General features: G+C 37.1%; 1 protein-coding gene across 2 annotated transcripts in view; it reads left to right on the forward strand.

The window, feature by feature from the left end:
• Positions 1-23640, forward strand: part of SPAG9 (sperm associated antigen 9) — a 226480-nt gene that overhangs the window by 1409 nt on the left and 201431 nt on the right. The window lies entirely within an intron of this gene.

Raw genomic sequence — 23640 nt, forward strand, 5'->3', positions numbered from 1 at the left:
GAGTTGTAGGCTTAGCTCCCAATGTTACAAATTTAGAGCTGGTGATGCTCTTAGGAGTCATTTAAGCCATCCCTTTCTTTTACAGAGGAGGGAACAGAGGCCCAGAGAGATTGAGTGGCTTGTCTGGAGGTAATTCTGGAGTGGCAGCAGCCTGTGACTCTTTGTCCCAGTGTTATTCTATTTTACTACAAGGCTTTGAATTTTCTTTTGAACACTTTATTGACCATGGTCAAGTCAGAAACTTTCTAAGCCTTACCTTCCTCATCTATAAAATGAGGATAATAGTTATTCTACCCATTTCTGTGGGGTACTAGGTTAGTTTTTGTAAGAATGTGTGCAAACGGTTTGTTAATCTTAAAATGCTATAGATCCCAACTTTTCTTTTATGCTTCATACTCAGTTCCATGAACCTTCAATAACGAATAATTCAATTTCAAAAAATTTTGAATTTTTAAAAATAATTTATAAGATTCCTTGAGATGAAATTTGTTTTATGACTCATATCCTGCATTCAGATATATAATGAATGCATCATTGTTCCTCTATAATTTGCACCACCTCAAATTAAGTTAGCTTTTTTCCTTCTTGTGCTTACCTAAACTAAAGTATTTATTTCGAGTTTTGAGTTTTGTTTTTTTTAACAGTCATTTAAAGGGGTGTCCTGAATGTATCAAAACCAAATTAATTTTAGTTCACTTCAGTTTTTAAAATAAGAATATCACCTATGCTAAGGGGAGGGGTGAAATCAGACAATGAAAGAATGCTCCAAATACCAAAAGGCTTAGTTGCCACTGTCTAGAGAAGGGAAACCTTTTCAAACTGACATGCTATGTGTGTATGTATGAGTGTCCACACATGCACACATGTATTGGAGATTGATAATTGATAATTAATGGGACTAGGCAAGTTTTAGGAATGAGGTGAAGTCAGTAAATGGGAAGATTTTGGCCTTGGAAGAAGAGTGGTCATTGTCTGGAGGGTGTCCTATTGAGGACAGACACCCTGTGCGAATGCACCCTTTAGTCTCAGGTTTCTCACAATGTTTGTTGTTGATGTATATCTGACTCTTGGTGGCCTTGTGGATCATACTGTTCATGGAGTTTTCTTGGAAAAGATACTGGAGTGATGTGCCATTTCCTTCTCCATCAGATTAAGGCAAACTGAGATGAAGTGACTTGCCCACTGTCACACAGCAAAGTGTCAGAGGTCAAATTTGAACTTAGGTCTTCCTTAGTCAAACCCATAGCACTGAGTTCCCTAGTAACAATAAAGGGAAAAGAAGGAGAGTTAGGACTCTGGCTGTTTCCCTATGTAAACTCACTTTTTTCCTGTGTAAAGTCCTTTTTCTCTCTAGAAAGATAGGTACCCTATTATGAAAAAATCATTTTGCTTGTCTCAGGTTGTAGAATCTTAGTCTAGGAGATAAATTGTAGGGATCTAAAACAAAATTTTACTCATTGAAATTTTATTTACTATCAGGTTGTTCAGAGAGTTAATTAACAATTATTAATCAGCCTTACACTTTGTAATTTGAAAAACAAATTTATAATACCCTGCTATGAAAACCTTTGAGCATGTGGTTCTGAGTGGTCATAGAAGAGTGCATATTGATAAAATATCAGTTGAATTAATATCCAGTCTTTGAAGAAGATCTTGTTGATTCTACTGCAATAAAGTCTTACTCTTTCCATTTAGATGACCACCACCCTAATCACTTATCACTTCTATTCTGTTGCTGGAGCCTTCTACTTAAGACTCTAGGATCCCATTCTTTTCTGTTTTCAATCCATCCTCCACACCATGTCATTCTTTCCCCAAGAATTTCAGTGACATTTTATTGACTCTAGGATAAAATATAGACCTCTCAGTTTGGCATTTAAAGCCCATCACAATCTGGCCCCAGCTTACCTTTCCACATTAATTTCATATTATTCCTCTTTACACACTGGTTTACTTGTTTTCCTCTCCAGAATTCAGCATGCTATCTCTTACCTCTGTCTCTGCACAGACTGTCCCTTCTCCCTGGAATGCAATCTCTCCTTACTGTCACTTCCTAAAAATCTCTGGTCTCCTTCAGGATTTATTTAGTTAGTGGGCTACAATCTGCAGAAATCTCTTGCTAGTTGCTAATGTTTCTCATCTTCAAATAATAGTTAATACCTATCTGTATATATTATATCCCCTGAATCTTGATTTCTCCCTCTATTGCCAAATGTGAGTGCTTTTGGAGGTAGATTTCCCTGTGTTGTCTTTTTATTTGAACTACCTAGCACATAGCAGACACTTAGTATAAACCTGTGATGGTCAACCAATGGCACATCATGTAGATATCTCTCTATGGGCAGACAGGCTGCTCTTGACAGAGTTAGTTACTAGAAATGCAGAGGAACTGAGGAGGAACTGTGTTCCCCCCCCCTCCCCCCCACCTCCTTGCTCCCCTGTGCTTACTCCTTCCCCTGAGGAGCACTCAGGTCACTCCCCTCACTTTCTTCCCTCTCTGACCCAGGGCTTCCTTGACCCTCCTCCCTCAGGAGAGGCCAAGGCTCTTGGGGGAGCCTCAACTAGCCCTGCCAGGGGGTCATGTGTAACCCCTCTGGGTGTCAGGATGGAAAACAGTGTTGGATGCTCACCCCTATCTGACATCTGAGCCTGTGGGGGCTCCTCCTTTGCTTTCAGCAAACTTCCCCAGGAGGAGTCCTCTCTGCTGTGCCAAGACTCCCTTCCCCCTTTTTTGGGGGGGTCATCAAGGCCTGCCTGCAGCAACCCTTACTCCCATCAGAGTTTTAGCAAGGCTGAAGGGAAGGAAACTAAGACTCCACCCCCTCCAGGACTCAGGGGAGCACGAGGGCCCTTGGTAGCACTACCATCATCTAGAAAACTTCAGTTCAGGTGGTGTGCAGCCAGACAAGAATCATTGGTAAAGCAATTCCTGCAAGTCCAGACTTGACTTGAACCCAGATCAGGAATAGCCCCAAAGAACCATTTTGTTTTTTTTTAAAAAAGGGAAGCTTATTTTATTCTAGAACTCTATCTAAGCTGCCTCTCCTCCCCTCAGTTGAGTTGTGGCAGGACTTACTGGCCCAATAATTTCTCCTACCTGGCTTTTCCTGAAGAGAGCTGCCTAAGGTGGTCAACAACATCTTGAAAAGTGGTTGGAGAGCCAGGCCAAGAGATAAAGGTCCTGGGTTCAAATCTGATCTCAGTCACTTCCTAGCTGGGTGACCCTGGGCAAGTCCCTTAACCCTCATTGCCTAGCCCTTACCACTCTTCTGCCTTAGAACTAATACATGGTATTGATTCTAAGATGGAAGGTAAGGGTTTAAAAAAGAAGTAGGCTCTCCTTCATACAGGCTCTGGGGTGGGGGTGGGGTGGTGCATGGCACCTTCTGAAAGTTTCTGAAAGGTTCACCATCACTGGTATATAGACTTTTGGGGTTGAATTGGATTACATCCAGAAACTGTGTTGTTTTTGACCAGCATTGTATGTGTTTCCAAGGTAGGGCTATATCAATACTTTCAGGATTTGTTGTGCCACTAAGGATGCCTCTGGCCAGCTTTTTTTCTTTATCATGGCATCTTTAAGTAGGCAGTGTATGTAGTAGGCAGTGTATGTGGCACCTTTATTGGAAGTCACAATCCTGGGACTGCTTTCTGTCCTCATCACATACACTCTTGACTTTGCTTGTCTGAGTCTTAGTTTTCTTACTTGTACAGTAAAGTTCTTTGTTTTATTATTTCTGATAGTATGCTTGATAGGAGATATTGATGAACTTGGAGTCAGAGAGACCTGGGTTCAACTTCTGCTTCTGAGCCTTTCTAGCTTAGTGGCTTTGGCAAATCACAACTTCTAACTGTAAAGTGGATGTCATAATACTTGTAGTACCTTTTTTAAAGGTAACCTCAAGTGAAATAATATGCCTTACTAATTATTATGGAAAATGTAAAATACTATAAATATTAACTATTATTATAATTTAAGTTTATTAGTAAACATAAATAATAATAGCTTGCCATTTTGTGTATAGCATGTCAGGATTTATAATTAGTTTTTTCAACAACCTCAACTGATAAAGAAATAGAAGCATAGAAAGGCCAAGTGACTTGCCCAGTGCCACAGAATCAGTAAGTGTCAGGGATACTGTTCAAATTTAGATCTCCTTCCTCTGAACTGCCTGCCCCTTTTTAATCAGTAGAATCTGATATTTTATGAGTGGTCAGTTTGTTAGAACCTCTCCTGTAATAATTTTTATTTTAGCAAGGTATAAGAAATACCATCTTTATTACAATAATTTGATATTTACCTATATTTTCAGCCTTTTGCTTTTGTTTTTTAAATTCAAATGGAATTTTAATGATTAGGTTGAAAAAAATTCTATATAAGAGTTTTTTCCACATTTTTATAATCCAGAATTCCAATTTCAGGGTTTGGGGCTTTAATCTTTTTATTTCTTTTTTTAATTTGAAAATTTTTATTTAATTAATTGATTTAGGATATTTTTCTGTGGTTACATGATTCATGTTCTTTCCCTCCCTGCCTCCGAACCACCTCCTGTAGCCAATGAGAAATTCCACTGGGTTTTACATGTGTCATTGATCAAGACCCATTTTCATATTATTAATATTTGCATTAGGGTGATTGTTTAGAGTTTACATCCCCAATCATATCCCTGTAGACCCATGTGATCAAGCAGTTGTTTTTCTTCTGTGTTATTGCATTGTTACTAGTAGAGTAGTTTTTTATTCTTTCTTATAGAAAATTGCAGGAATTTTTTGAATTATTTGTTTAGAAAAGGGTTAAGGTGCTTTGTACTACTGGAAAGTTTGCTTCCCTTCAGACTTGCTTCATATCATCAGTCTTACAGGAATATTCTTGGGTCTAGGTGAAGACTAAACATCTCCACTGTTGCTTATAATAATAATAATGAAGACATGCATGAGGAATGTCTAGATGAACTGGAGAGACTCTTTTTTGTAGAGTTTTAGCACCTTAGAAGAAAGGTAGAATCAGAATTTGTATTGTTATGAGCACATATTTAATGGCTTTATTTTAAAGATGTGCTATTCTGTGTGATTGAATGTAACAGTAAGAGAGTACTGTGAATTTTTTTTTTACTTTTAAACATTATTTTATTTGGTCATTTTCAAACATTATTCATTGGAAACAAAAATCATTTTCAACCCCTCCCCCCCACCATCCCTCCCATAGCCGATGCGCGATTCCACTGGGTATCACATGTGTCCTTGATCCGAACCCATTTCCATGTTGTTGGATACTGTGAATTTTTAAAAAAAAAATGTTTTCTCTAAAGAATCAGCACTTGATCTAAAGCAGTAACAAAATTATTATTCTCTGAGGTGACTTTAATAAGTTTCTCTGCAGTGGAGGAATATGATCATGGGATAAATAAGCTAAATGTGCAGAACTTGAAACAATTCATTTTTTGCTCTGATAGTATTTCAAAGAATTGATAAAGTTTTTTTAAAGTAGAAAACGAGTTTATTTTAAAGTTTTTTGTTTTTGTTTTTTGAGTCATTAAAAATATAAATATGACAATAGTTGCTCAATAAGCTGTTCAGATCAGACTATATCTGGAATATTGTGTTCAGTTCTGGATATCACATATTAAGAACATTAATAAACTGGAAGAAATGTAGAAGAGGGCACTGAGGATGATGAAAGTTTTTGAGTCCATATTATTGAAGCATTGGTTGAAGGGACTGGGGTTGCTTGGGGGAGTGGTTTTAGAGAGGAATCAGAGCTATCTTCAAGAATTTTAAGGGCTGTCAGGTTGAAGAGAGATCAGACTTGCTCCATTTGACCCCAGTAGTAGTTGAAAAGAGACATATTTTGGCTTGATGTCAGGAAAAACTTGGTAACAACTAGAGCTATACATAAGTGGAAGAATTGGCTGCTTGGGGAGTTAACAAAACCAGGATCATGGGATCACAATGATGAATTTTCCCTCATTGAAGGATCTTCAGATAGAATCTGGATTAAACTACTGTAAGGGTTAAATTGGGGTTTTGACTAGATAAGAGAGTTATACATTAAGTGTTGTGGTCCATGAATTCAAAATATTATCTCTAAGCCAGAAAAAAAAAAACTGTTAGCTTTTATTTATAATGAGGAAGAGAAAGAGTTGAAGTCTGAAATGTAGGAGGGAAAGAGGTAAGGAGTTGCCTAGCCTACCCTAAGTGTTGATCCAATGAAGTTCAGTTCACTCTCCCACAAAGTTCCAATCTCCACATGGAAGTCCAAGTCACTCACCAGCAAGCAGATGCAGGATCCAAGGAAAAGAGTCTCTCCACAGAACTCATGCTGAAAGGAATGTCACACTGAAGCGCCAAGGAGCAGAGAGGGTCTCCTCACCAACACAGCCTCCTCCAAAGCCAAAGCAGGAATCTCCACAACCAATCTCTTCAGAAGCCAGGAAAGGAATGCCTGGAACCAATCTCTCCAACCGGGAAGGGAATGAATCCTAGAACATGTTGTCTCTTTTATACTTCCACATCACTTCCTGTCACTCTTCCTTCTTCACAGAAACCAGTGACAGTCTTTCAATTTGCCTAGCACTGCCCAAGGTTGGGGGAGCGGAGGGGGACAGTGGCCTTTGGAGTTGTCACTTACTCTAATGAGTGACTTGTGAACTCTCATACTTAATGGTTATAAAAAAATAAATCTAATAAAAATATTATATTTCAAGAATTTTATTAATGATCATTAGAAATCAGGAAATAAAGAGGGTACAAAATAAAAACCATGTGCCCATGGCTGATCAGCCATTTCAAACACTCTCCTTCCCACCACCAAACTCGGGACTGTAAATAAACAGGTGGGACTTTCCATGTCCTTACCTAATATCCCCTATCTACAGGAAGTATGTAATGACAGGAAGTCAATGGGCTCCTGGGAAATGTAGTTCTTTTTTAGGGTAACAGATTTTCAATTATACATGGTAAGTAGGGGTACTTTTAAGTTCTTGATTTGATTAGCAAAAAATAGGCAAGGGGAGAGTTAATCCTAGCTTCATAATCACTCCTGTGATTCTTTGGGAGACTAGTTTCCCCAATGAATCATTTAACATAACTAGCTTAGTATACCTCTAAAGATCTTCTAGCTAAGGGTGCATATAACATTGCACTTTCTAGGAGGAAACTACAATAGTTGGAAATAAGAGGAAAATAAGAGAGAGAGTGCAAAACCAGTGCTTGGTAGGTGAATTGACAAAAAGCCAATTAGGGGACACCCTTTGACATAAGAGTTTACATTCAGAATAAATATATTCAACCCATTTAAGTTCACTCAATACATCCCAGAGTTCATTCTGGATCTTCTGATGCAGCTTAGGTTTCTTTTAAATTTCTAAATTTATTTCTAAACTTAGATTTCTAAATTTACTTCTAAATTTAGATTTCTAAATTTATTTCTAAAAATAAAAAAAATTATTTTTTTTCTCAAAAATATCTTAAGTCTGGATTTTACAAAAATTATATACTACTTGTCACATAGCTTGTATTGGGAATTCCTTTTTGGGTATGGGTTGGATTTATTTTCTAAGGTTCCTTTCATTCCTAACTTATGCGATTCTGTAATAAACATAGATGTGAACAAAGATAGTAAAGATTACTACCTTAGGCAAAGATTCCTTGCAAAATATAAAGCAGAGATGTAGTTCTAGAAAGCTTTTATCTACAGTTTCTCCTTCTACCAAGGATATCCAAGTGAATGGTTCAGATGATAAACAGATGGTATATGTGGTTAAACATGGTTTCCTTATCACTTGCATGAGACTTCAAGGTTGATGGTTTTAAGTAGTATATTCTATAAATAATCACTTCATTTGAAGATTAATTTCCATTAGTGATTTAAAAGCTGTTTTTTTCTTTATTGCAAGTCTTTTTTTAAATTCAAAGATATTTTATTTTCCCAATTACATGCAATAACAATTTTCCACATATGTTTCCTGGAATTATAAAAGATCCCAATTATGTTCCTCCCTTTGTTCCCTTCCTTCTCTCAGAGATGGTAAGTAATTTGGTCTGGATTATACATTTATTATCATACAAAACATACTTTCATATTGGGTCATTGTTATAAGATAATAAATACATAAAACCAAAATCCCAAAATAAAACTGTAAATAACCTGATGTAAAAGATAGTATGCTATGATCTGCATCTGACTAGTTCTTTATAGTTCTTTCTCTGGAAGTGGATAGCATTCTTTGTCATAAGTCCTTCAGAATTTTCCTGGATCATTGTATTGCTGAGAGTAGTAGTTTTTCATAATTGACCTTCAGACACTATTGCTGATACTGTGTACAATGTTCTTCTGGTTCTACTTATTTCACTGTGCATCAATTCATATAGATTTTCCCAGCTTTTTCTGAAATCATTCTGCTTATTATTTTTCATAGCTTATTAGTATTCCATCACTAGTAAGTACCACAATTTATTCAGCCATTCCCCAATTGATGAAAATCCCCTCAATTTTCAATTCTTTGCCACCATAAAAAGAACTGCTATAAATATTTTTGTACAATTAGGTCCTTTCCCCTTTTTTATGCTTTCTTTGGTATATAGACCCAGTAGTGGTATTTATTATAGGATCAATGTACAATTTTCAAATTTACAAATTTGCACAGTTTTCTAGTTCTTTGGGCATAGTTCCAAATTGCCCATCCAGAATGGTTGGATCATTTCACAGCTCTGCCAACAATGCATTAGTGTCCCAATTTTGTCACATTCCTACCTACATTTATCACTTTCCTTTATTGTCATATTGGCCTATCAGAGTTGTTTTAATTTGCATTTATCTAGGCAAGAATGCTTTAGAACACTTTTTCATATGATTATTGATAACTTTGATTTTTTTATCTTAAAATTGCTTGTTTATATCCTTTGATCATTTGTCAATTGGGGTTTTGTATTTTTATAAAATTAACTTAGTTCTTGATAAATTTTAGTAATTAGACCTTTCTCAGGGAAATTTGTCATAAAAATTTTCCCCAATTTGTTATTTCCCTTCTAATCTTGGTTACATTGGTTTTGTTTGTACAAAAAGCTTTTAAATTTAATTTAATCAAAAATATTCATTTATATCTTCTAATGCTCTCTATCTCTTGTCTAGTCATAAATTCTTCCTTTTTCTATAAATCTGATAGAACATTCCATGGTCTCCTAATTTACTTATAGTAGCACTCTTTATGTTTAGATCATACACTCATTTTGACCTTATCTTGCTATAGGGTAATGATGGCGAACCTATGGCACAGGTTCAAAGCTGGCATGCAGAGTGCTTTCTGTGGGCATGCATGCTTCATGTCCCCACTTTCCCCCTCCCTCCCAATTCATTACTAGAAAGCAGAAGGCCTGGGGAGAGCTGCTCCCCTCCCCCTATCTACCAAACGTGATGACATTTTTTTCACATCCCCTGCCACTCTGCCCAGGAGCCCAGTGGGAGTGCACAGGGAATAAGATGAACTGCTCATAGGTGGTAGAGCTAGAGGGGAGCAGAGTGCTTGGGCTACTCCCCTCCTCCATTCTACACTTGCTGAGGACATTACTTCACCTGCTCCTCTGCCCAGCAGCCCAGTGGGAGTGCTTCTTCCTCCCATATATGGAGTAAGGGGGGGAGGTGGAGCAGGCCTGGCACTTGGTGAGGGTAGGGGCATGGCATGCAGTCTGGGGGTGGGGTGGAGACAGGGCCCAGCACTCCTCTAAAAGGTTTGCCATCACTGGTATAGAGTGTGAGATAATGGTCTATACTAGTTTCTGCCATACCATTTCCCAGTTTTCCCAGCAGTTTTTGTTAAATAGTGAGTTCTTCTCCCAAAATCTAGGGTCTTTATTCATATGCTTTCTGTCCCTCTTATTTATGTCACATCTACATGGAGTTGCATGTAGTGTGGTGTAGTAGATTGAAGGCCAGCCTAATAAAATCACAAATCTCTAGACATTTCATACCTTGAACCACATGTATTTAAAATCACATGTAAATAAGCATTTATTTATACATCCAACTGAAACAAAACAGATGATGGTCTCATTGGGTCCCACTGTGCTATCTTTTTGAGTGATCAAAAGAATTACCTGGTGGCCAGCTTTCTTGTGTTGCTTGAGCTTTTCAGAACTTATCTAGCTTCTTGGATAACTTAACATAAGACTTATGGTCAGATGTGTCCTGGAGTACTTTCAGCTGGCAAAGCATGGTCCTTTAATGGCAAAACCTTTGAGAACTTCATCTTATGATGAGGCATTACAGTAGGATTTCAGTGAAGGATTGCTTTATATTTTTAACTTTGTCATAGCTTTTATTCTTATTTTTATGATTTATATTTTGCCTAAATCTTTTCTTTGGACCTTTGTTTGGAAGACATGGATGAATGGGGTTTTGACAAAGGTCTCTTAAAAGGGGGCATCTTTTATGAACTTTTTCTTCTGATTTAATCCTAATGAAAGTAGGTTTATAATATGTAGTATGAAATTATCAAAGGTATCTTGGGTATTTTTTCAGTATAAAGTGAAATTTGGTTGAAGTTAGGGATTATTAATATTGCATTTATTTTGCTGCCTTTTTAAAGTTTCTCACTATGGATTTTTATTTGTTAATAAATATTACTTAATCATTTAATTATTTTAGTTATAGTTCTCTGGTTTTTGGATAACTAATAGGACCCCAAATAAATTTTAATTGAATAGAGCCAAGTACATTTTATTCAGTTAAAATGAAATAATAGCTGAAGGGAGACAGTAAGCATAATGGAGATTTTTGTTTTTTAGACTAATGGCATATAATCACTTAACTGGGATACCACAGAACACAAAGACAAAATGACCAGGGCCTAAATCTTCCTTCTATTGCTGATTCACAACTTGTATGAGATTGGACAAATCACTTAATATTTTTTTTTTTTCAGTTTGCCTTGTCTGAATCTTGAAGGGGTTGGACTTTAAACTTTAAAATTTTATGTAACCTTTCAACAAAAAAATTGCCATTAGATTTTTATTTAGGAAGCCCCAAACTGTTTATATGACATTACGTTAGAAGCTTCAGTGTCATCCTTGACTCCTTTTTCACACCCATTCCACATATCTCAACTAATGTCAAGTCTTACTGTTTTTATCTTCACAACCTCTTTCATCCCCATCACATCATATCACAAATCCCCTATTTTGTCCTCAAAAAGCTTTCCACCTGGTGTAAGTTCAACACTTCTGTCTTGGACTGTTGCAGTAGACTTCTATTGGCTTCCCTGCTTCAAGTTTAAGATACCAAAGTGATTTTCGTTAAGCACAGATCTAACCATGTCACCCAAGTGATTCATTATGACTTCCAGGTTCAAATATTAACTGCTCCATTTGCCATTTTACAAATTGGCTCCTTCTTTCCAGTCTTCTCACACTTTAACTCCTCTTATTATACTCTAACAATTCAGCTGCATTTGTCTTGCTCTTTGGACCTTTGTTTGGAAGACGTGGATGTCTTCCAAAATGTACAGGATATTTTATCTATTTTTTTTCCTTCATTAAAAAAAAATCTCTCTATTAAACCCTTACCTTCTATCTTAGAATTGATGTTATTAGTTATAAGGTAGAAGAATGGTAAGGACTAGGTAATTGGAGTTAAGTGACTTGCTTAGGGTCACACATCTAGGAAGTATCTGAGGCCAGATTTGAAACTAAGACCTCCTTTCTCTAGGCTTGGCTCTCAATCCACTGAGCCATATAGCTGCCCTTGGGGCATCCTATCTTATAGTTGTTTTTGTTTTGAATTTGCACAGACTGTCCCCTATTCTTGGGATGTTCTCTTTAGTTTCTGCTTCCTGACCTCTTTTGAGAATCAATTCCTATCTTATTTTCTGGAAGAGAACTTTCCTGGTCCTCCTCCAATCCTTTTGCTTTGAGATGCCCTTCCATTTGCCCTGTATATGACTTGCATGTTGTGTTCACTCCTGTTAGAATATGAACTCTTTGAGGGAAGGGACAATGTTTTCCCCTTTCTTTTATTTTCAGTACTTAACACAGTGTTTGGCACATAATAAGCACTTATAAAATGCTTATTGACTGATTGACATGACAAAATACCATTTTTATTATGATTATCAATTATTATTTATATTCAGACTTGTAGGGAATGAATTGCCATGAATTAAGTTGCTAATAACAGTACTTCCTATTTATACCTTTAGCAGCTGTTGACCAAATGTTTGGTTTAAGTTCTGATTTCACTTTTTTGAGACTGGTTAATTTTCAGCTAGTTAAACTAGAACAGAGATTGACAAACTTTCAGAAGTGGTGGGTCAAGTCTTCATTTATTCAATCAAGGCTAAGATTTTGGAGAGAGAGAGATCTGATGCTAAATAAACAAATAATATAAAGTAAATAGTGTTTATAAATGAAACCAGATTTACTATTAAATTTAAATATTTTGACTATGTGGGAGTGGGAGGTATTTAGTCATTATACTTCTTTCTCTTCCTGCAAAGAAAAGAAAGTTAATATTTGAAATAAAACCTTTAAACAAAATGCACAGAAGAGAACAGATAGACATCCAGAGGGTGATATAGACAAGCAGAACAGCTTTGGAACAGTGTGTTGAATTTCATATATTTCTATATATGACATACATACATATATATTTAAAAGACAATAGAAATTTATCTTTCATATTCAACCTTTTCCTGTTTCAATAGAACATAAAGCTTAAAATTCTGAAAAAAAAAAGTAAATGTTAAGCAATCCAGTATTTACTTAGTTGGATTCTTGACCTTTAATTTGCTTTGCTGGGTTTTCTGAAGTTTATATACTATATATAGTATGTATACTATATATGTATGTGTGTGTGTGTGTATACCAATATACATATATATAGATATATGTAATTTATATACCTGAAGTCAGCAGACATTTCTTAGAGGCAGCTAGGTGGCTCAGTGGATGGATAGCTAGGCTTGGAGACAGAATTCTCCCTGGTTTAAATCTGGTCTCAGATACTTCCTAGCTGTGTGACCTTGGGAGAGTCATTTAATTCTAATTGCCTGGCTCTTACTACTCTTTCACCTTAGAACCAATACTTAATATTCTAAGATGGAAGGGTAAGGGTTTTTAAAAAGGGGCATTTATTAAGTGTTTAATATCTGGGCAATGTGCTAACCTTAAGTTTGAAAGGAGGTGCCAACGTTAGAATTCTTAATACTAATGGTCTCCAAAGTGGGGTACATGAGATGATCCTTTGGAATGGGTCTTGTGGGATTAACCAACCATTCAGAAAAGGTTCACATGGTATTCTTTCTGGGATAGCCAGTTGCAAAGCCATGTTTCAAATATTCATGCCAGTCCTTTCACTAGGGATCCATGCAGTCTTTTGCCTGGGATAGGTTGTGTTTATTTGGGGCTGGGGATGATGGGTGGTGCTTCCTAATGTTGCCTAAATAGCTGCTACAGGTACCTGGGTCATTATTGTAACTGACTCAAACAGCTTGGCAACACCTAGAGCAGGAAGGGAGCTAAATGACATTGAAACCTGGGAGACCTTTACCCCCACTGCTCCTGCTACCATTACTGCCATTTTACTTTACCCTTGGTACTACCAGAACAGATGTTCCCCTGGTTTCCTAGATGCCACTTCTGCAACCAGAGTGGAGGTCTTGCTTCTTCAGTCCCTGAGACTTCAGCCATTACCCTTGCTGTGAACTAAAGATATCCTGTCTTCCCCAGCTACCACTTGCTAGGCATTTATTAATTTTTAAGTATATACCTAAGCATATATATTTTTGACTTATCTTACCCTCATGACCTGTATCTAGGCTCCAGTTTCCCTCTCCTTTACTTGGGCAGGTAGCCTGGTCTCAGAAAGAGGCTTATGTAACAGATATCCTGATTCTGAGATTTGCCCATTTGCATTCCCCAGATAGCATTATTATTATTATTTTTTAAAAATTGATTCTTGTTATCTTTTCTTATTACATTATCCACATTCTCCTTTCCTTTTTTCATCTATCCCTTATAAAAAAAAAGGAAAACAGAGCAAAAAAATTCAGCAAAACTTACCAATAATACATGGAAAAAGTCTCATGTTTTATGCAGTTTCATAGTCATAAACCTTCTCCCTCACCTCTTCAAAAAGATGATTATTTAATTCTATGGATGAGTTAAAGAATGGTTGTTTGCTCTCGAGAATTTTTTCCCTAAGGAATTTAAATTAATGAAGAATAAAATTCTTGAAATAGTCTGAAAAAATAAGGCTTGAAATTGCTTTTAAGCTTTACATATCTTCCTTTTTTCTCCTATCAGAACATATGTAGCTTGTTAAACTTTTGTAATTTAGAAAGTAAGTGATTCTAGGGGGCAGCTGGGTAGCTCAGTGGATTGAGAGCCAGGGCTAGAGACCAGAGGTCCTAGGTCTAAATGTGACCTCAGACACTTCCCAGCTGTGTGACCCTGGGTAAGTCACTTAACCCCCATTGCCTAGACCTTACCACTGTTCTGCCTTGGAAACAATACACAGTATTAATTCCAAGATGGAAGGTAAGGGTTTAAAAAAAAAAGTAAATGATTCTAGTCTTAGATACTTTCTGCAGAAAATTTTTTCTTCCTCTGGCATATTTTATTTCTGATTGGTTATGTGCTGTCTTGTTACTACTGTAGATCCTGAGAAGAGTTTTGGAATTTTATCTGTTTTAAGGTCATGTAGATGGGAATATAAGCATTATATTTTGGTTTATTCTTCAAATGTTATTTTTTCTTTGTTCTTACTGCATTTATAATTCACCTGAAGAATTGTTCAAATGTAATTGTCATATGTATAAAACTATTAGCTTATTTTAATGCTGTTTTAGGACATATATTGCATTTGATCTTGAAACAGGTAGAGCATGCCAGATTAGAACTTCCTTTCCTTTTTTGACAGAGTAGAATGGTATATCAAGGGAATGCCATAGATCAAAGTCTCTCCAGATTTTAGCACTCTCTCGTTCTGTTCTGGATAAAGCTGGCAAACTATGGGTTAGATAGTCTTAGGTGCATTTGGAACTGGTTGGATGGCAAAGTGTAGTCATGCCTGGATTGATAATCACTTAGATGTTCTTATAGTATCTTAGAAAGAGTGCCATATTTGTGCCATAGTTGGAGTTAATGGATTCAAGTTCAAATTCTGGTTTTGCTATGTAACACCTTATATGACATTGGGCAAATAAGTCACAATACTTCTGGGCTTTCTCTTGAGGATGTTGCTTAGATGAATGAATGCACAGGCTCCTTCTAACTCTAAATCTGCTACCTTATAAAGACATAGATTTGAATATTGGCTCTAATCTTATATTGTGTTACTTTGGGCAAATCCTTTCACTTCTCTGAGGCTTAGTTTTCTTATCTGTAAAATGGGAATAGTTATTCTTATACAACCATCTCACAAGGTTATTGTGAAAAAAAAACCAGAATAAATCTTAAAGTACTTTATAAATGTGAGTCTTTACTATTCACTATATGCATAGGTATTGTTAGGGGTAAATTTAGGGGGTTTTGACTAATATATCATACTGATAGTCACCAGGGATTAATTCAAATCCCAATAGAAATACTCAAGTCAGTTTGGGAATTTTATGGTGGTTTAATTAATATAGAGGGAAGGAATTAAGAAGAAGAAGAGAGAGAGAAAGGGGCATAACATTTCTTCGGCCTAGCCTAAACCAAGGGAAGTTCAGAGATCTTAGCCACGAGGCCTCCTCCAAGATTAAAACTAGCTGGGCTTTCAGCCACTAGATCTATTTTGAGATGAGGGGCCTCCTAAGAGGATAGCATTTTAGGAAAGGTAAAGGAAAAAAAAAGGAATCAACCTAAACTCTGAGAGAGTTCAGGGAAGATGCCTCACCTGACCCCTGCTACTGAGCTTCTCCCAGTTACCACACCAAGGACACTCACTGCCAAAACTGGACAAGAGCTGCAGGCACACCAAGACGCCCAGCACAATGCCACCAGCTACGTCTCTGCTGTGAAAAAGAGCGACAAGAGGAAGTCACAAGAATATATAGACTTTTTTTTATATCACTTCCTGCTTCTCACATGTACCAATGGTAGCTTAAGCTTAACTTAGGACAGCCCAGGGGGTCTGTCAGTTGTTTCTTATTTGTCATTTGCTAGCACATGTTTGTCATAGGCCATCCTCCTCAACACTTAATCCTTAAGTAGGGGTGTAGACATTCCTGTTTGTTAGGATTTTAAAGATTTAATCAGGGCAGAGAAAATCTAAAAATTCACAGTATGTTAATATATGTATGCATATCTTATAAAAAAATTGAAGTCATTTGCCTTTAGCTCCCTCTTCCTTATCTCATATTGCTCATATCCTATACTTTCTCCTACTTCAGTCCATCTCACATGATGAGGTGACCCCTACTCCTTATCAGTGCTAACACTCCACCTGCTCAAGTTCATTCCTTCATGTTTTCTCCAACAGGTTGTCCTCACTGTCATCCCCACTCTAACTTATTTTCAGTCTTGTCTATTGACGCATTTTCTACTGCCTGCAAATATGCCTATGTCTACCTTATTCTGAAAAAAACTCTCAATTGATTCTTCCATTCTCACTATCTTCCTATATCTCTTCTGCTCTTTGTGGCTAATTTCCTCAAAGAGGGATCCCTAACAAATGATATTCTGGCTTTATCATTCCACAGAAATTGTTCTCTCCAAAACTACCATCAGTTTCTTAAATTGCCAAATTCAATGGCTTTTTCTTAATCTTAATTTTCTTCAACCTCTCTACAGCCTTTGACACTGTTGGTTACTCCCTCCTCCTTGATACTCTCTTCTTTTTAGATTTTCTGAACCCCATTCTCTCCTGTTTCTCCTATTTATCATTGCTTCTCAGTTTTAAGTATCTGTTGAATAGTTCTCCTCCTCCCCTCTTGATTCTGCCATCACTTTTGTGCAGGTCTTCTTCACCTCATACTTATACTCATAGCTTGCTGGTGGGTCTCTGCCGGTTTTAAGTCCCTCCCCATTTTAATCCTTCTTTAATTTAGTAAATAAGTGATTTTCCTTATTTTTAAATTTATTTTATTTATTTAGAATATTTTTCCATAGTTACATAATTCATTATTTTTCCCACTCCTCTTCCCTACCCCCCCTACTAGAGCTGACAAGCAATTCCACTGAGTAAACATGTATCATTGTTCAAAATCTATTTCCATCTTATTCATATTTGTAGTAGAATGATCTTTTAACACTAAAACTCTAGTCATATCCCCATTGAATCACGTGATGAGTCATATGTTTTTCTTCTATGTTTCTGTTCCCACAGTTCTTTCTCTGGATGTGGTTAGTGTTCTTTCTCTGGATGTGGTTAGTGTTCTTTCTCCTAAGTTCCTCTGGATTGGCCTGGATCATTAAAAGTGATTTTCCTAAAGTGCAGTCCAACAGCGTCATTTTCTCATTCAAACCTCCAGTGGCTGCCTATCACCTCCAGGATCAAATATAAAGTCTTCTCTTTGAATTCAAAGCCCTTCATAAACTAGCCCTTTTCTACCTTTTCAATCTTTTTATACTTTACTTCCCAGCATGTATGCTTCAGTCCAGTAACACTGGTCCTTTCACCATTTCACAAACCAGACATTCCATCTCTTGCCTCTGGGTATTGTCTCATGTCTGGAATGCTCTCTCTCCTAATTTCCACCTACTGGTTTCTCTGACTTCCTTTAAGTTCCAACTAAATCCACACCTTCTACAGGAAGCCTTTCAAAAACCCCTATTAATTCTAGTTCCTTCCTTCTGTTAACTCTTCCCTATTTAACCTATGTAGCACTTGTTTGTATATATGTTTGTCCTCTTCTCCCCCCCTATCTGCATTATAAAGTCCTATCCATCATTTAGCACAGTGCTTGGCACATGGTAAGTGCTTAATAAATGTGTACCATTGGATACATGTGTTAGTGTATTAGATGTGCATTTATAGATTTATCCCTTAACTGTATTCCTAGTATCATTATGCTTGTTTTTTTATACCTCAAATGTTATATGAGTTATTACTCATTCTAATAAAAATGAGACCTCTTCTCTGCAATTTGTATCTTTTTACCAAGACATTAAGCAGCCTTTTCAGGGTCACTGAACCATTATGTGACACAGATAGGACTAGAGGCCATATCTTTGTGAATGAGACCAGTTCTGTACCCATGTGACAGAGACTGGCACTAGAGAAAAAGTGCCAGGCTGAAGAGTATGTGAAATTGATCACCTCGACGGGGGAGGGGCCCCAGCAGTGGAATTGAGAGAAGTCTCTGGCTGGGAGAGCAGTGAGGTCTCTTGGTATTGAGAAACTGAAGAGAGAAGTTCGGAAAAGGCTTTATCCTGAGGGTTACCCATTTTTCCTACTGGTGACTGGAAATCTTTCCTCCCAGCACTTCCCACTTGAAGGGACTTCTGAAGAAAAACCTGAGCAGACTTTACCTCAGCTCCTGTTGCCCAGGGGTGAGTCAACCTGACATTCTCTCAGGGGGCTCAGGCTGCCAAGGCTTGATTCCCCCCCAAACTCGAGGAGGGAGGGGAAAAGGGTTTAGATAGAGACAGGGACCCCTTTTCCCACATTCCTTTTCTCATTCTTCCCTGCCTGTTATTCCTTTTGTATTACCTGATTGAGTTAACATTAAAAGTTATCTGTTCCCCAAGCTGAGTGTGAGTGAACAGATCAGGGGGAGACCCTTTGGTCTTGAGTAGTGGAGGGAGGACAAGAGGGACAAGAGGGAATCTGGGAGAGAGGCTTTAGCTAAGGAGGGAAGGCAGAAGGGGGAAAATCTTCAAATCCCCTCTCCTCTCTCTGAGCCAACTCGTTACATCTGCTGTCTCCCCTGAACCCTGCTTTGTGGAAGGAGGGTTCTCCTCTCTTTCCCCCTCTCCATCCTGAAAGTCCAAGCTTCCCTCGGGGTACAAAACTTCCCCTTTTATCTTTTTTTAATACACCCACTACCTCATGCAACTTCTCACCATGTATCCTTATGTTTATTTTATATACACTTTGGATAGACTTATTTTTTCCTGTAGCTCATAACTTTTATTTATCAATTTAAACTAACCAAAATCTACCCCTCCTTTCTGCCCCCTATTTCACTCTCCCTGCCCCACCACTCCATTTAGAATGAAGGGAAAACAAAAATCCTGTTAAAAACATGCATAAGTAAGTAAAATAAATTTCTGTATTGGTCCTGTATAAAAATATGGCATATTCTGCACTCTTGATTCCTTTACCTTTCTAAGAGAAGGAGAGTAGCATGTTTCATCCTGAGTCCTCTGGAATTGTGGTTGTGGTTGGTCATCAGTATTGTGTTAGTCTTTCTGCTTCTATAAACTTTTCTCTGTCTTAGTTCATACAAATCTTCCTAGGTTTCTCTAAAACTATCTCCTTCATCATTTTTAAAGCATAGTAGTATTCCATTATATCCATATATCATAATTTGTTCATCCATTCCCCAATTTAGGAGCTCCCCATAGTTTCCCATTCTTTGCTGCCTCAAAAAGTAGCTATAAATATTTTTGAACATCTTTTAGTGTTATTTCTCTACAGGCTTCAGACAGGGCTAGAAGCTGAAACTGAGATCCTTCTCAGTTTCTAGGACCTGAGGCATATTACTGCTGCTTGCTTCTACTCATTTCTTGATATACTGTGTGGATCTTGAGATGATTTCCTACTCTGGAAAGCCCCTGCTCTAAATACCTTGAATCTCTGTACATCCTGGAACTGGATAATAGGTGACAAAGCTGCCAGTTGGTACTTGTTCTCATTGCATTGCCCTGGAATGTGACTGGGACCTTCTCTTGCCCTGGTGTCTTGGGCTTTAGAGTGCTTCTTTTTTTCTTTCTTTCTTTTTTTTAAAAATAAAAACCCTTACCTTCTGTCTTGGAGTCAATACTATGTATTGGCTCCAAGGCAGAAGAATGGTAAGGGCTAGGCAATGGGGGTCAAGTGACTTGCCCAGGGTCACACAGCTGGGAAGTGTCTGAGGTCAGATTTGAACCTAGGACCTCCCGTCTCTAGGCCTAGCTCTCAATCCACTGAGCTACCCAGCTGCCCCCTAGAGTGCTTCTTTATGCTGCCTTGGGCTGGAAAAATGACTCCCTGACTTCTTAGATTTCCCAGTTATTATTTGGTCTGGTACATTTTCTAGATCTGTTTGGAGGATTTTTTTGTGTGTGTGGGAGTGGAGAGTTTTGTACTTTTTCCTGCTATTCTCCTATCTTTTCTTTGCCCTGAATTATAATTCTATGTAAATATGTTTTCTCACCGATAGTTATACTCTCTAAAGTTCTTTTATTGCATCCATTGGTAAAAAGTTTTTGAACACAATCTAATGTATGGATATTTATGCTCATACATATACTATTGTACTGTTATATACATCAATGGTGTCAAATTCATGTAGAAACAGACCCCTGAAGCCACATGTTAATTTAAAAAACCAAAAGCCATATTGACTTAGAAAAAGAAATAAAAACTATCTGTCATTTTGTATTTTTTATTTTGTTTAACATTTCTGAGTTACATTTTACTCTGGTTCATGCCATTTTGGAGTTTTTCAGGCTACAAGTTTGACACCTCTGATGTACATTATAAAAAATGCAAAAAAATAAATTATATAAAGGAGATGAAGAAATAAATTATTTTTTTGTTTATTTTTTTTAAAAATCCTTATCTTCTATCTTAGAATGAACATTAAGTATCAGTTCTACAGTAGAAGAGCAGTAAGGACTAGGCACCTGGGGTAAAGTGACTTGCCCCCAGGGTCACACAGCTAGAACCCAGGTCCTCCCAAGTCCAGGCTTGGTAATCTGTCTGCTGTGCTACCTAGGTGCCACTAACAGACTTTTTTTTCATTAAGAATATGAAAAACCTTTTTGACCCTGCTGCTTCTGGTGAAAATGGAGGAAAGAAGCTAGAGGATCACAGGCAAAAGGCTGGATGGAGAAAGGTTGCTTGCATGTCCTCCTCATTGCTTGGCATCACAGCACAGCTCCAGCAGGCAGTAGCTGCAAGCATGCTAAATATTTGTGCTACTCTCCCCAGTTCTCATGTTTCCTTTGCTGACTCTAATATAGTGTATCCTCCAATTTATAGCTCACTACCATCTAAATGACCCTCTTTGACGAAAGAGACTTTTTATTTGAACAGTCATATGTGATTATACCTCCTGGGCTTGGCATTTCTTGGCATGTAGTGTATGTTTTATAAATACATGCTTGTTTGATTAATCTCATTGTTGAGTAGCACTCCATTCAGATACCTAGGACCTTTTTTTTTAAGGTTACGGAAAATGTACTTAGCTTTAATAAATGCAGTTATGCCTGCTAAATAAAGCAAAAGCACTAGAATACTCAGTTAAACAAGCTGATAATGCTTCTTTGTTTTTCCTTCATAATTAGAAAAAATTCAGTTGTGTGCATGTCACTGTTTGATTTAAATGTTTTCTATAAAGTTTGTACGTGTATGCTGAAGATTTTCTTTATTAATTGATAAATTTTGTTTCAGCTTTCATCAAGTTATATGTATACATATATATATATATATATATATATATATATATATATATATATATATATATATAGTAGACAGGCTAATCAGAACCAAAAAAACAGTCCTAGACAAATTCTATTTAAGAATAATAACAGAAACAAACTAAACTCCCAATTAAAGCCACAGACTAAACAAAAAAAGAGCCTTTATAAAATCTCAAAACATCTTTAAAAATGATATCAAATGATTTGCTATGTAACCCTCCCATTCTCTTACTTATTGACAAAAGAAAGGCTGATTACATGTATTTATTTTTTAAAATGAAACATTTAAAAATTGATGTGTATATCACCTTTTCCTTAACTGAGAGCCATTTTGTTCAATAAAATTAAAAAAGGGGTGGGGAGAGATAACATCCTTGAAGCCTTTGCATTATGTTTGATGGTGCACCATGACCTCATCTTAGCAAAGAAGGCAGTGAGATTTAATCTCCTGTTTATTCATTGGGGTCAAACCTGATTATTTTAATTAATCAGCATTCTGTCCTGATTTTGTTGTCTTCATTCATTTATCTTGTTACCATTTTCCTTTTTTTCTTACTTTACATCACTGTGTTTATTAACCATACTAAACTGGAGCAACTATGTTGCTTTTGAGTTTCCTTTGGATAGTTCTAGTCAATGTAAATACATTTTCAAGGGTTTCTCTTTCTAAATATATTTTTTTTTTTTTTCAGGTATACATAACTGGTGATTTTTTTTCTTTTTTTTTCTTTTTTTTTTTTTTAAGTTTTAATATTATTTTATTTGGTCGTTTTCATACATTATTCACTGGAAACAAAGATCGTTTTCTTTTCCTCCCCTCCCCCCCTCCCCCCCCCCCCCCCCCCTGCCTTTCCCTCTCCCATAGCCGACGCATGATTCCACTGGTTATCACATGTGTTCTTGACTCGAACCCTTTTCCCTGTTGTTGGAGTTTGCATTATAGTGTTCATTTAGAGTCTCTCCTCAGTCTTATCTCCTCCAACCCTGTGGTCGAGCAGTTGCTTTTCAGCGGTGTTTTTACTCCCACAGTTTATCCTCTGCTTGTGGGTAGTATTTTTTTTTTTAGATCCCTGCAGATTGTTCAGGGAAATTGCATTGATACTTATGGAGAAGTCCATCACCTTCGATTGTACCACAATGTATCAGTCTCTGTGTATAATGTTTTCCTGGTTCTGCTCCTTTCGCTCTGCATCACTTCCTGGAGGTTGTTCCAGTTCACATGGAATTCCTCCACTTTATTATTCCTTTTAGCACAATAATATTCCATCACCAACATATACCACAGTTTGTTCAGCCATTCCCCAATTGAGGGGCATCCCCTCATTTTCCAATTTTTGGCCACCACAAAGAGCGCAGCTATGAATATTTTTGTACAAGTCTTTTTGTCCATTATCTCTTTGGGGTACAAGCCCAGCAGTGCTATGGCTGGATCAAAGGGCAGACAGTCTTTTATCGCCCTTTGGGCATAGTTCCAAATTGCCCTCCAGAATGGTTGGATCAATTCACAACTCCACCAGCAATGAATTAATGTCCCCACTTTGCCACATCCCCTCCAGCATTCATTACTTTGCATAGCTGTCATGCTAGCCAATCTGCTAGGTGTGAGATGATACCTCAGAGTTGTTTTGATTTGCATCTCTCTGATTATAAGAGATGTAGAGCACTTTTTCATGTGCTTATTAATAGTTTTGATTTCTTTGGCTGAGAATTGCCTGTTCATGTCCCTTGCCCATTTGTCAATTGGAGAATGGCTTGATTTTTTGTACAATTGATTTAGTTCTTTATAAATTTTAGTAATTAAACCCTTGTCAGAGGTTTTTATGAAGATTGTTTCCCAATTTGTTGCTACCCTTCTGATTTTGGTTACATTGGTTTTGTTTGTACAAAAACTTTTTAATTTGATGTAATCCAGATTATTTATTTTGCATTTTGTAATTCTTTCTAATTCTTGCTTGGTTTTGAAGTATTTCCCTTCCCAAAGGTCTGACATGTATACTATTCTGTGTTCGCCTAATTTTCTTATAGTTTCTTTCTTTATGTTCAAGTCATTCATCCATTTTGAATTTATCTTGGTGTAGGGTGTGAGGTGTTGAT

The sequence above is a fragment of the Monodelphis domestica genome, chromosome 2, assembly GCF_027887165.1.
Source record: "Monodelphis domestica isolate mMonDom1 chromosome 2, mMonDom1.pri, whole genome shotgun sequence".
Classification (NCBI taxonomy): Eukaryota; Metazoa; Chordata; class Mammalia; order Didelphimorphia; family Didelphidae; genus Monodelphis; species Monodelphis domestica.